The following is a 12,537-nucleotide window of genomic DNA, read 5'->3' on the forward strand; positions in this document are numbered from 1 at the left end:
AGTAATATGGAGCATTGCTAGTGTTCTATTTGCATTTTAGTGAAGGAGCTCAAAAGTTCACTTTTGTGCATATTAGGCCGCATCTTCTTCAATTTCTTGATTGAAATTGAATACACGTAGGGGTGTCAAATAGCCGGGTTGGGACCGATTTGGGAGGGTCAAAATTGTGTGAGTCAATAACTGGGCGGGTCAAATGACCCACACACAAATTACTTGGGCTAAGATGGGTTAGGTCAAGATGGACTAAAACTTGGATCATAGCCTGCCAAACTCTTATCAAGCTTTACTTAATACGTGTTATTTTCTTATGAATTGTATAATTACGAAATAATTTTTTTTCTTTTGCTATGGTCATATATAACATATCAAACAAAGAAAATTACTAATGTATTTTGGCAAAGTTAATTATGGATCAATTTGGGTTAAAAATCAGCCCTACTTTAAATGAGTTGAGATGAGTTGGGTCAAGATGTGTTGCATTCAACAAATGAGCAGGTCAATAATCAGCCCAACCTTGGACGGGTCATTTGGGTTTGGGCCAAATTTGACATCCCTAAATACAAGTTTACTTTGTCTCTACTTTGCAGGTTTACTCAGTTGGTGGATCAGGAATCTGCAATCAATTAACAGAGGTGAGTCTAATAATGCATTATTTTGTAGCATGTTTATTACCTCTTGTGCATCCATTTGAATTTCCAGTGGAGTTAGGTTGTGCATGCTTGCAATTTGCAATCCACGTAGTAAAGCCATGAGTTCAATATTGATAAAGTTAGTGAAAGGATGATGTCCCGCATAGCCCATGATCCAGTTGCCTGTGTGGTCTCTGAATACCCCACCAAAATCCGCTATTGGTTTTGTTTGACTGGCTGCCCCATCCGTATTTAATTGAAGGACTCGATATGGGGGCAGGTTCCATTTGACATACATAGGTAACTTATTACAATTCTTGGTTGAGTGGTTAGTTAGAAAGTGATATTCATTAGTGAGTTGTAGAATTGTTGAGATCGAAGGCTTTTGGTTCGCACATTCAAAACAATTTTTGTTTCTAACATTCCAAAGATGCCATAACGTGAAAGGAATTAACTCTTTTATAGGAAGGCCATTAGAAAAATGTGAGCCCTTTTGAGAATAAGTTGTTTTAGCCAAACGTGGTTTAGAATGTGAGTTATGTTTAAAAAATGAATTAGGGACCCTAGTTTTAGGTCTGCCAACAAAGAGTGACATGTGTACAATGTAATAAGATGTGGCTTATAGACTCTTCTCCAGCTTGGCAAATTGTGCATATGTTAGAGGTAATAATTCCCAACTTTTGGAGGTAAAGTTTGGTAGGCAGTCTATTATGGCTAATCAACCATAAGAAATATTTAATTTTTGGCAGCATGGGTAGGTGCCAAATCTATCCGTGATGATTAGCACCTTGTGTAGACTTGGTGAGTACTTTGTAGCATGAGCTAACACTGAAGATGCCCGTGGGAGTTAGACCCCAAATCAAATGATCGGGTCGTGTCCCATAATTAGGAAGGTAAGTGTTGTTTAGTCTTTGAATTATGTGGGTAGGTAAATCAAAGGAAAGAGTTGTTTGTGTTCCATTACTAAAATGGAGAGCCTTGGCTACTGTTAGCTGTGCTTCGTTGTTGTGTAAAGGGCTTTGTATGAGGCTTGAAATATTGGTGTTTGGAGCAAGCCAATTGTCGGTCCAAAAGTGAACATGAGTTCCTTTTGTAACGTGCCATTGTAATCCAGATTGGCAAGTCTGCCACCCACGCATAATATGTTTTCATATAATGGAAGTTCTTTGGATTGGATGCTTAGGAGTATTAATGTATTTATTAATAAGAAAGGAAGTCCAGTGTGTGTGAAGCTTGTGAAATAGCCTCCAAGCAATACCGGCTAGTAAAGCATCATTTTTATCTCTTAGACGTTGAATACCTAGTCCCCCTTGATCCTTAGGAGTAGTGACGACATTCCAATTAAGAAGGTGAAGCCGTCTTTTCTGGGAGGTAGAGCCCCAAAGAAAGCTCTTTTGGTAGGATTCTAATCTAGAGATTAAGTGAGTGGGGAGAGAGATTATTTGCATAATGTGATTGGGAATGGCATTATGAGTTGCCTTAATTAAATTAGTACGCCCAACCATGGTTAGGTGAGTTGTTTTCTATCCTTCCAGCCTATTCTTAAAATTGTCTATTATGAATTGAAAATCTCTTTTGGTGGGCTTAGAAGTGAAGACTGGAAAACCTAGATATTTACTAAACGATTTACCTTCTGGTATATTAAAAGACAAAAGTATGAAGTTCTTATCAGTAGTTGTACAGTATTTGGAGAAGTAAATTTTTGATTTTTCAAAATTAATTTTTTGTGCTGAGTGGTAAGTGAATTGTTCCAATAACTCAATAGTTTTATGGCAACTAGAAGTGGTTATTTTAGAAGCCAAAATAATGTCATCTGCAAAGAATAAGTGAGATATTTGGGGTGTTTTAGCATTCAAAGTAATAGGCTTCCATTGATTGTAATCCACTGCATTGTTTATCTGCCTAGATAGTAGTTCCATGCACATAATAAAAAGATAAGGTGAGAGCGGGTCACCTTGCCTAATGCCTCTAGATGGAGAGAAGAAACTTGTTGGGGATCCATTAAAAAGGATTGACGTAGAAGTGGTAGAGACATATGACATAATGAGAGAAATTAACTGAGGAGGAAAATTGAAGAAGTGTAATGAATGGCGTATAAAGCTCCATTCCATTCTATCGAAAGCTTTTTCGTGGTCTATTTTCGTGTAATGAATGGCGTTAAGTAATTCTTGCACTATGATTGCATTATCGGAGGCCCTTCTATTTTTTTGGAAAGCGGATTGAGTAGGGTTAATAAGGTGATATAAGAAGGGCTTAATACGATTAACAATAATTTTGGTGATAACCTTATAGAGGGTGTTACATAAAGTAATGGGTCTAAAGTGAGTTGTAGTGGTAGGGCTTTTTATTTTTTGGGATTAGACATAAGTCTTGTTTAAGTCTATTGGAATATGGCCCTTTTGGAAAATATTTTTGCAGAAAAGAATGACTGAGTTTTTGATTTTAGGCCAATTTTTTTGATAAAATAGTGGGTGAAGGCCATCTGGGCGTGACTTAAGGGGTTAGAAAGAATACACAACTTCAATTATTTCTTGATCCGTCACTGGTAGGGCTAACTTAGTAGCGTCAGCTTGTGAAAGACTATTATAAGTACAAGTATTGTAGTTCCTGTAGGAGGTCGTATGAGATGTTGTATAAAGGTTTTGATAGTAGTGAGTAATAAGGTGTTGTAGTTGGTCGTTGTCAGAAATCCAATTTCTTGAAGAATCTTTGAGAGCTAAGATTCTATTCCGTCGCCTTCTTTTGAGGGTAGATAGATGAAAAAATCTTGTGTTGGTGTCCCCTTGGTTAAGCCAATTAATACGCTATTTTAACTTCCAAAAATCCTCTTCCTGAGTTAGAATTTGATTATATTGGTATATAAGATCTTTTTCTAAATTCCGGAGGAAGTGACTAGTTGGATAATTAGGAGATTTTTGAATTCCCTCTAGTCGAGTTGTAAGTTGATTTTTTTAATAACAAATATTGCCAAAAGATTCTTTGTTCCATATTTTGACTATTGTACTAAAGTTATCAATTGCCTCTAACATAGGAGGGCTTTTATGCTAAATTTGGTCTACTAGCTGGGAAAATTCGTGGTGTGACAGCCACATGGTTTCCATTCAAAAAATATTATTTCTGTGTGGCATATAATTATAAAGAGTGAGAAATAAAGGACAATGATCAGAATGAGTTCTGGGTAAATGTTGCACATGTGTCTCGGGGTAAATATTAAGCCAATCATAATTTGCTACAATACGATCTAGTCTTTCTAATATTATGGCACCCCTCCTCCATTTATTAGTCCAAGTATATTTGCTACCTCTAAAACCTAAATCTATAAGTTGACAATAGTTAAAGCAGTTAAGCAACATATCTGCTCGATTATTATTTAAGGCTGACCCTCCAAATTTTTCATCCGAATATAGAATGTCATTGAAGTCACCCCCTACGATCCATGGACCCTTATAAGTATTAGCTATATGCATTAAATTTTGATATAAAACATTCCCGGAGGAGAATAAAATGCTTGCATAAATGGCAGAAAATAGAAAAGGTGGACCGTTTGGACATACCTGGACCATGCAATGAATCTCTTGACTTGTGACGATTTTTAAAGTAACATTAACTAAAGTATCGTTTCATAAAACCACTATACCTCCTGCCTGGCCATCAACTGGTGCTTGTGATAGATTGGTGAAGTTAAAATCTTCCTTAAGTAAATTGCGGTCCATTAGGTGAGTTTCTAGTAGGACAACCAGTATCGGTTGGTAGTAGTTTAGCAGAGAACGAAAGTTTTTTCTAAAATCGGGTGACTGGGCACCTCGGCAGTTCCAGATGACAAAATTTCTTGATTTATTGCGCTGGGGTGGTGTTGAGTCCCGCTCCACTATTTGTGGATTCTCTTCATTGTTTGGTTGTATCACCTCCCTTAGTGTTGGTGTGATCGCCACAACAAACTTCCCTGCTTCTGGGTTCACTATTGGCGTCGGTTTGATCAGACACTTGGTCACCTCTGATGGACAATTGAGTAATATTTTTTTTTTCTGTATTGCTCCTTGAGGACGGAGATATGGAATGCCCCTAGCTATACTGGTTCCGTTCTTATCTCCCTAATTTCTTCCATTACTGCTGTTATTTCCTGTGGAGTTAGTAGTTCTTGATCTTCTGGATTTGGAGGTTGAGGGCTCATTAAGGTGGAAGACAGAGTTAATGGCTCGAACGGGCTCATTGGGGACAGTGGAATCATTTGAGGGATGTGTATATATTCATGTAGCCAAGGAATGAGGGAGTGGGACTGTGTGTAAAAGGGTAGCTCCGCATAGGTCAGATGATGAAAGTGGTTCTGGGTCTGAGGGTAATGGTTCCACCATGTGGTCATTGGTGGAGGCGCATAGTAAGTCATGGCTGCTGTCATGCTCTTTGTTACAATATGGGCTAAATCCTATGGATTTTGGAGACGAACTATCACCTCGTGGTTGTTTACTATCATTGAGAAGGTGAGTGCACGGTTTTGCAAACCCATTTCTAGCCAAGATTGGGGTGGGTGGAAGGGGTTGGGTGCTTGGGAAGTGTAGATCACTGGATATGTTATTGGAGGTGGAGTATTGTGTTGCATGTTCGCTGGGGTGAGGATTTGGATATTGAGTGGTCTGAAGGGTAGTTGTGTTTTTAGAGGAAGGGTTGGTGCATGGTGCCTTTGCATGACTATTGCTTAATATAGGTAGAAATTGTTGATTAGAAGATTGTGTGTGGTGTTGTTAATGATGGTTTGTCAGTATTTGTAATGGGGTGAGAGGTAAAATGAGGCGGTTTCTTGGGTATAGTAGAGGGAGTGTCGTGTATAGTGGGCTTGTCACAAGGGCTAGGGTTCAATTGGGTAGTTTTCAAAGATAAGGAGGTGTCAGGTTCGATTATTGAGGTGAGCTTAAGATTTGGTATAGAGAGGTCATGATTGCTTAGTTCAATTATGAGTGGGCTTATACTAGGGTTTATAGAGTGGATGGTAGTCGTTGTGTTATTGGTCCTTATAAGAGGTGCTGCCGACATGGCTGTTAAGGAAGGAGGATTCGTGTCTAGGGGTACTGTTCATCTTAGGGGAGTGTGATGATGTAGAACTAGGTAGATTATTATCTATAGGGGGTAAAGGTAATTGGGGTGGTAAATCGGTAGACCCATCTAACACCATCATGGGTTTTGGTTGGGCCTGTTGTGGTTTGGATGGGCTTGGAGGAAGATCCATTTTTTATAGTTAATAACTAATTAGCTATTGATTGAGGAGATAACATAGTATTTAATTGATTAACCTGAGAATGATCGATAGACGTACCTGATGGGTCTTCCTGAATCCCCTTCATATTGGAGCGTGGTAGCAGATTACCTTTAGAATAATTTGATGAATTTGGCAAATTTGTAGCCTTGTTGCTTGTAGTTAATGTTGGTTTTTGTAACACGAATTTTGGAAGCCTTTTAGGGAATATAACTGTCTTCCATTATGAGTCAGTAGCGTGCATCTCCTGGCTTGCATGTGCATAAGTCAAATAATTATTGTTGATTTGTGGTGGTATGGTTGTTTGCTTGTGATTAGTGGAACAATTTACATGAGAATGGACAATCCTTCCACAAAGGGTACATAGCATATTTAGCCCCTCGTAAAGGATTTGTTGTCGGTGGTTCCCAATGAACACATGGGACTTTAGTGATTTTTCAAGTGGTACTTCGATGTAGATGCGGGCATAACGCCCTTTGGTCGTAGACGACGTGCATGTATCGATTTAAAGTAGTTTACCTAAGTTATTGCCCACCTTTTGGAGGATTTCAACGTCATAGAACTCAGTGGGCAGCTCTGGTAATCTAGCCCAGATGGCAGTGTAGGTTAGCTTTGCGGTAGAGGCTAGAAACTTAGGTTCCTATCGTCTTACTGAGAGGAACTGATTTAGGACAAACCACAGCCCTCATGCAATGCCCTGTTCATGTTTTCTTCCTTGTGAAATTTGATAAGGAAGCATTCATTCCCTAGATCAATGAGTGACATTGATTCCGTTGGTTTCCAAAGAGTTTGTAGTTTTTATTTTAGAGTCAGATGGCCCACTTTCCTACTAACACTACTAAAAAGCTGACTAATTTCGTCCATGAAAACCGACCGAAATCGGTCGAAAATTGAGAAAAGGTGACCGATTTTCGACCACTTTTAATTAGTCGGAAAAATGATGGTCGCTAAGGTGTTTCGATCGAAATCGGTCGGAAATTTCAATGCGTTGACTGACAGTCAAACTATATTTACCGACCGAAATCGGTTGGTATTAATTAGATTTTTTATATATTATTTTCAAAATAGCGACTGAAATCGGTCGGAATTAATTAATTTTTTTAAATTTATTTTTTCAAAATACCAACCGAAATCGGTCGGTATTAGTTAAATTTTTTTTAATTTAATTTTCAAAATACCGACCGAAATCGGTCGAAATTTTAAATATATAATAAATTTAGAAATCTTCCATATATATATATATATATTTTTATATCGCATGTATACTCCCCAACCCGAGATATCATAGCACCACAATATTATATCTTATTACTATAATACTAATTAGTACAAGTATATATTATCATTATTATTTTATTGAATTCTAATTCTAAATGTAGAATATTAAATCTTATTACTAAGCACTAACTACAACCCTTCCTATATTTACTTATTTTTTGTTAGTTCACAACTGTTGGACTCTAAGCATCAAAGTTCAACTTATAAGATGGAAAAACTCACATCTTTCAGCTGATGTGGGACAAGAGTATTTCCCAATTTTCGACCGAAATCGGTTGGAATTTTTAAAAAATTTTAATAAAAAATTATTTTCCCATTTCAGTCGATGTGGGACAAGAAAATAATTTTAAATTCCGATCGAAATCGGTCGGAATTTTTGAAAACTTTTAATAAAAAATTATTTTTCCATGAAAAAACCCACTACTTCTCTTCCCATGGAATATTTATTTACTAATCTATCCATTTTATTATTTGTTTCTTTCTTTCCTTTTTATGAAAAAAAAGTGCATTAAATAAGGATTCCATAAATCAATAAAACATTATTTCAAGTGGATAAAATTATGATTACATTTTAATGTAAAAATATGCTTAGTTATTTTTTCTAAAATTTCATTTATAATCCTGAAATAACACATTAATTGTTTTATATAAAAAAATATATTAACTCACTAGAATTAAATATATCGTACATTGGTTAACTAATTGGTATATAAGTTATAAGCTATTGTCACGACCCAATTTCACCTATAGGTCGTGATGATGCCCAATACTACAGCTAGACAAGCCAATAAATAAATTAAATATATATCAATTATTTTCAGAATAATTTTCTAAATTTTTTTATTATTTTACTAGCAATATTAAAAAATTAAAAGAGATACCGATTAACTTAAATCCAAGAAAATAATACAAATTTCAAATTCTACCAATGTGTGCCAAGATCTGGTGTCACAAGTGTATGAGCATCTAGTAGATTATACAAAACTCCAAATACTGTCTGAAATAAAATAGACAGAATGTAAATACAAGAAGAGACACTCGTAGCTACAGAACGGCAGCTCACCACTACGTCTCTGGATAACGTTGGCGTAAGATGATAGGTCCTCCACTAGTACTTGCCTCAGGTCCTGTACAAAAAGTGCAGCAAGTGTAGTATGAGTACGTAAACAATGTGTACCCAGTAAGTATCAAGCCTAATCTAGAAGTGGTAGAGGCAAGATGGCCGACTTTGACACTCACTATGGGTCAATAATAATAATTGAAATAAAACTAGAATATCTAAATCAACTTGATTCACAGAGTTAACAATAATTTATTTAACCAGCAGAAATAAATAAATTCCTTCAAATCCAACAATTTCCAAACTATTAATTAAATTCACAAACTGCAATTGAAATGCTAAGGTATCGTATAATTATCATTATTAGGCACGATTTCTGCCGAGGTCGTACGGCCTGATCCAGAGTGTCGTGTACACTGCCAAGGGACGTGCGGCACGATCCATAGATGCATCTATCATGCCGAGGCGTTCGGCTCGCTCCATAAGAAAGGATGGCATTTTCTTATGTACCTCCGGAAGGAGAGTATATTTATTATAAGATAAATTCGGGAGGAAGAATAATTTCGCTTAATAATTAATTAATTTAAACAGAAAATCAAGTATATGAAATTTCCATCATTTAATATTTTTATCTAACAATATCAAATAATATTAATTAAACAAAGAATACAATTTACACAAGTAATTCATGCTTTGAGTCCTAAACTACCCGGACTTTAGCATTAATAGTAGCTACGCACGGACTCTCATCACCTCGTGCGTATGTAGCCCCCATAATTAGCAACAATTATTACTTTAATTACCCGTGGGGTAATTTCCCCCTCACAAGATTAGACAAGAGACTTACCTCGTCTTGCTCCAATTTAATCTACTTGTAGACCCTTTCCTCGATTATCCAACTCTGAATGGCTCGAATCTAACCAAAAATAATTCGATACAGTCACCAAAAATTATAGAATCAATTTCATAAGAAAATACTACATTTTCAATAAAAATTCCGAAATTAATTAAAAATTTATATGTGGGGACCACATCTCGGAATCCAGCGAAAGTTGCAAAATCCGACAATCCATTCAATTACGAGTCCAACCATACCATTTTCACTCAAATCCGACTCCGAATCGATATCAAAATCTCAAAAATTCATTTCTATGAGATTTCTAAACATTTTCCAAATTTCAATCTCAAAACACTAATTAAATGGTGAAAACAATGATATATTCGTGTATATTGACCAAATCCGAGTTAGAATCACTTACCCTAATGTCTTTTACTTGAAAATCTATCAAAAATCGTCTCTACTTGTAACGACCTGACTTGTCGTTTTAAGAATTTAAGCCCCGTCTGGCGGTATAAGGTCCTGAGCAGCTTCTTATTATGTGTATTGACTTGCGTGCGTAGTTGAATTCAGTTATCGGATGATTCAAAGTGATTTGGGACACTTGGTGCCTAAAAAGGAAGCTTAAGTCTTAGGATTTGTCGGAACCGTGTGAAGACGACTCCAGAATGGAGTTCCGTTAGCTCCGTATGATGATTTTGGACTTAGGAGCATGTCCGGAAAATTATTTGGAGGTCCGTAGTGGAATTAAATTGGAAATGGCGAAACTCAAAATTTTGGACAATTTGACCGGGGGGTTGACTTTTTGATATCGGGGTAGGAATCCGATTTCGAAAGTGGGAGTAGGTCCGTAATGTCAAATGTGACTTGTGTGAAAAATTTGAAGTCATTCCGAATTGATGTGATGTGTTTCGGCACAAAATATAGAATTTGAAATTTCAAAGTTCATTAGGCTTGAATTGGGGTATGACTCGTGGTTTTCGAGTTATTTGAGGTGATTTGAAGGTTCGACTAAGTTCGTATGATGTTTTGGGACTTGATGGTATGTTTGGTTGAGGTCCCGGGGGGCTCGGGTGAGTTTCAGGATGGTTTCAGATCATTTTTCCTTATTTTGCAACTGCTGGAACTGATATCTGGTATTGTTCTTCGCAAACACGAAGTGTCTCACGCGTTCCCGAAGAAGGATTTTGGACGGCTAGGATTTGCCCATCATGAACGCGATGAAGAAGACGCGAACGCAAAGAAGGAGATGAGGAAAGCCTACGCGAACGCGAGTGGTCAGACACGAACGCGAAGAGGAAAGAGAGTTGGGGGCCTGCCTGGCATTAAGCCTTCACGAACGTGACTCGTGTCTCGCGAACGCGAAAGGCAGAGGTCGGAAGGCATCGCGAACGCGATGAGGATATCGCGAATGCGAAGAAGGAATCTGGGCAGCACTTTTTTTGTGCTTCGCGAACGCGAAGCTATGGTCGCGAATGCGATGAAGGCACTTCTGGGCAGAATTAAAAGTCCCAAAATGGGGGTTTGAGTTCATAACTCAAAATCTAATTGGGAGCTCGGTAGAAGGCGATTTTCGGAGAGATTCTTGCGTGGGTGTTTGGAGTAAGTGATTCTTATCTAGTTTTGATTAATTTTCATGATTATGTCTTTGAATCCATCATTTAATTCGGATTTAATGGAGGAAAATCAAGATTTTTATAAAATCTTCCAAAAATAAAAATTTAAGATTCGAAAGTCGATTTGTTATTGGAATTCGATAAAATTGGTATGGTTGAGCTCGTATCAGAATGAGTGTTTGGATTTTATGAACATTATGTCGGGTTCCGAGAGCCGGGTCCGGCGTTGGCTTTTGTTGACTTTTTTTGGAATAAAATTTTAAGTCGACGTATTATTACCCGGAATTATTTTCGATGAATTTTAATGAAGTTATACAATTAATTTGGATAGATTTGAGCGGTCCAGAGGTCAATTCAAGCAAGATGACGATTTTGGAATATCGACATAGCTTCAAAGAGGTAAGTGTCTTGCTTAACCTCGAGTGGAGGAATTACCCCTTAGGCATTGAGTCTTATGTGCAATTTGTGTAATTGAAAACCATGTACGCAAAGTGACGAGTACGTACTTGGTTTATATGTGCAAATTTCATTGATTAAAAATCCTTAGACGCCCTTATGTATTAAATTGGAAATTATTGGCACTCATTAAATCCTTTATTTGTCATGCCTATATCCTTGTTTGTTAAAATTATTTTTACATGATGATTTGGTGTGATTGCCACCTTGATTTTTATGTGAAATATTATTTTGTTGAGTTGTTCACTTCTGGATATTTTGTTAAGATTTTTTGTGCACATTATGGTTGAGCCATGAGCTCCTTATTGTGGAAAATAAGGTATTGTTGATTTTTGTGATAAGTTATAATATTTGAGCACTTGATGTGCAATCTGTGATAATTTGTAATATTTGAGCACTTGATGTGCAATTTGTGATAAGTTGTAATATTTGAGCATTTGAAGTGCAATCTGTGATAAGTTGTAATAATTGAGCATTTGATGTGCAATCTATGCTATGTTGTAATATTTGAACACTTGAGGTGCAGTTTATGAGATGTGATATTCGCACATTATATTGTGGGAGTTGTGTTTTTATATATATATATATATATATATATATATATATATATGTGGATTTGCGCATGTGGTGAGACAAGGTGGGAACATTATTATGCACGTGTGGCGAGACAAGACAGGCATTTATTTTACTATTGCACACATGGCAAGACAAAGGGGACTATATCGGGGATTGATTTGTGATGACCTGGGGGCATTATTGTTGTTGCATATTTATTTTGGGACTACGAGGCGGTACCTCGGGAGATCCCCTGTCGAGCACTTACTTCGGGACTATATTTGCACTTGCCCTTGGTTAGTTTGTTTTTCCGTAATTTGTAAATTCTTGTATTTTTCGTGATGTATTATTTGACTTAATATTAAATATTTTATATTTCTTGATGTATTGTGCTGACCTTGACTTTTTCGTACGAGACTTTGAGGATTTGTATTTTTGGGTTGTACTTGTCTTTGATGATTGAGTTGTTTAAAATAAAAGAAAATTTCCAGTATGTTTAGTTTTAATAAATTTTATATCCAAATCGGTAGTTTATCTGATGCTTTATTTTAAAGGAAATGTCATTTTTCCTCTTTCAAACGATTTCTAAAATAAACTTATCCTTTTGTAGATTTCTTACTTGATTTAAATATTTTAACCTTACTTTATTGAAAATAAATTGATCTTGCCGATCTTATATGCATTGATATTTTGGTACGTGAGTTGTCCGTACAGTTATGAAAATAATATGGGCATGAGGTGCCGGGAAAAAATATGATGATTTTATTATTGATACGTGAGTTGTCCGTATGATGGTGATAGAAATATGGTCACAAGGTGTCGTGAAAAATATGAAAGTGGGCTGAGACGCATAATTT

The sequence above is a fragment of the Nicotiana tomentosiformis genome, chromosome 3 (assembly GCF_000390325.3).
Source record: "Nicotiana tomentosiformis chromosome 3, ASM39032v3, whole genome shotgun sequence".
Classification (NCBI taxonomy): Eukaryota; Viridiplantae; Streptophyta; class Magnoliopsida; order Solanales; family Solanaceae; genus Nicotiana; species Nicotiana tomentosiformis.